General features: G+C 44.3%; 1 pseudogene; it reads right to left on the bottom strand.

Annotated features, from left to right (window-relative positions):
• Positions 1-1,038: 1,038 nt before the first annotated feature.
• LOC122554707 (large ribosomal subunit protein uL10 pseudogene) lies at positions 1,039-1,861 on the bottom strand (annotated as a pseudogene).
• Positions 1,862-2,703: the final 842 nt, after the last annotated feature.

Raw genomic sequence — 2,703 nt, 5'->3', positions numbered from 1 at the left:
TAAATCAAATCAAATCAAATCAAACCAGAGTCATCGCATAGCCAACTTGGAAGCCAAAATTTAATAAGTTTTAAGCTTTTTTTGTACATGCTTTAGAACTGACATTGAGAACCCAGGCTTTCGAAATGTTAAAAAAAGAGCATCTTGGTGGAACAAATAATCTTTAGATGCTTGTGAAGATTTCTGGAGTTTAATATTTTAGATCACTGTACACAGATCACTGAAAGTTGCCACCCAGGTAAATAGTGCGGTGAGGAAGGCATATGGCGTACTGACTTTTATTGGTAGAGGAATTGAGTTCCGGAGTCCTGAGGTCATGATGCAGTTGTATAAGACTCTGGTGCGGCCGCATCTGGAATATTGTGTGCAGTTTTGGTCGCCATACTATAGGAAGGATGTGGAGGCACTGGAACGGGTGCAGAGGAGGTTTACCAGGATGTTGCCTGGTATGGAAGGAAGATCGTATGAGGAAAGACTGAGACACTTGGGGCTGTTTTCATTAGAGAAAAGAAGGTTTAGGGGTGACTTGATTGAGGTGTACAAGATGATTAGGGGGTTAGATAGGGTTGACAGTGTGAACCTTTTCCCGCGTATGGAGTCGGGTATTACAAGGGGGCATAGCTTTAAATTAAGGGGGGGTAGATATAGGACTGAAGTTAGGGGTAGGTTCTTCACTCAGCGAGTCGTAAGTTCATGGAATGCCCTGCCAGTAGCAGTGGTGGACTCTCCCTCTTTATGGGCATTTAAGCGGGCATTGGATAGGTATATGGAGGATAGTGGGTTAGTATAGGTTAGGTGGGCTTGGATCGGCGCAACATCGAGGGCCAAAGGGCCTGTACTGCGCTGTATTCTTCTATCTCAGATCTATGCATAATTGACATTCAATGTGAGTTATTGTGCAAAGTGCTTAATGAGCAGTCTGCAGTTAAGTTTGGTTTTTTTTTGCTAATGATAAATTCCTTTCTTTTGGAAAGACAGGACCAGTTGAATTTTAATCAAAACAAAGCCCATACCATCTGATTCCTTACTTTTCCTTCTTTACTCCTTTACTTGCCCTTTGGCAGCAGCTGGAGCAGCCTCAATCGCAGGGGCCACAGGAACTGATAGATCAGCTTCTTTCAACTAATGGGAAAGAGCAGTCTATCTTCACAGGGATAGCCAGCACCCTCTTGTAGCTGTTGATGTTGGAGTGCAGTACAGAGGGAATGTTGGATAACCAATCTGCAAGCACACACTGGTCACCTTGCAAACCCCAGTGGGGAAACATTTCTGCAGCTTCTTCAGTGATATCCAGTACCTCAGGGTTGTACACACTGTCACTGTCACAAACCTGCAAGCCATAGGGGAAGGGAGAGATGTTCACCAGCCGATTTCACTGGCTCCCACCTTGTCACTGACCTTGATTTCTATCGTACCTATGGAGATCTTTGTGTTGATGCCCAAAGCCTTAGAGAACGTGGTCTTTGAGGGACCTAACCCTATGTTTTGACTTGGCACAGTAACCTCACAAGGACAATTGCACCAGAACGAGCATCAGCTGGTACTCTGCTAGGCAGCAGCTGGTCATGGACTTCACTCAAATTTCATTGGTAAAGATTAAGTGGACATTTCCATGGATACGTGGCAAATGCTTTTTCAGAGCAGGACTGTTCTCCAGGAGGTATTGGATGGCCTTGACAATCTTGTATTCTTATCCATCAATATAATTGCTTTATATCGGCACTATATCCGGACATGCTGCATCTAATTGGATCCAATATTGTCTGCACCACCAATGTAACATTTTGGAGAGTCATCCAAAAATTTTAATGATTTACAAAAAATAGTTGGACTTGCACATTTCTCTGTCTTCCCTGGGCATCTTCACTTACTTCCAAGGATTGCCATAGACTGGTTTAAATACAAGATTTGTTGGCTGTACTCTGGTTCCCAATTTCAGGTGATTGTGATTGCAATCTAACTGGCAGACAACAAGAAAAGCCTTAAAGGCAGAAAATATGCTGATGCAGTCATGTTTTAGTTTTGATAATGAGTTAACAACACAAGGTTCATGAGCTGAAATCTCTACAAAATGGGAAGGCGATGGTACTCTAGCCGGCCTGTTAATCCAGAGAACCAGGTAATGTTCTCGAGGCTTTGGTTCAAATCCCACCACCGCAGATAGTCCTAGAGATGTACAGCATGGAAACAGACCCTTCGGTCTAACCCGTCCATGCCGACCAGATATCCCAACCCAATCTAGTCCCACCTGCCAGCACCCGGGCCATCTCCCTCCAAACCCTTCCTATTCATATACCCATCCAAATGCCTCTTAAATGTTGCAATTGTACCAGCCTCCACCACATCCTCTGGCAGCTTATTCCATACACATACCACCCTCCGCGTGAAAAAGTTGCCCATTAGGTCTCTTTTATATCTTTCCCCTTTCACCCTAAACCTATGCCCTCTAGTTCAGGACTCCCTGACCCCAGGAAAAGACTTTGTCTATTTATCCTATCCATGACCCTCATAATTTTGTAAACTTCTATAAGGTCACCCCGCAGCCTCCGACGCTCCAGGGAAAAGAGACCCTGCCTGTTCAGCCTCTCCCTCTTGCTCAAATCCTCCAACTCTGGCAACATCCTTGTAAATCTTTTCTGAACCCTTTCAAGTTTCACAACATCTTTCCAATAGGAAGGAGACCAGAATTGCATGCAATATTCC

Source organism: Chiloscyllium plagiosum, unplaced genomic scaffold (assembly GCF_037043375.1).
Source record: "Chiloscyllium plagiosum isolate Xiang-an unplaced genomic scaffold, Cpla_swu_hap1 HiC_scaffold_9, whole genome shotgun sequence".
In the NCBI taxonomy this organism is placed as follows: Eukaryota; Metazoa; Chordata; class Chondrichthyes; order Orectolobiformes; family Hemiscylliidae; genus Chiloscyllium; species Chiloscyllium plagiosum.
This window is presented reverse-complemented; position numbering and strand designations above follow the sequence as displayed.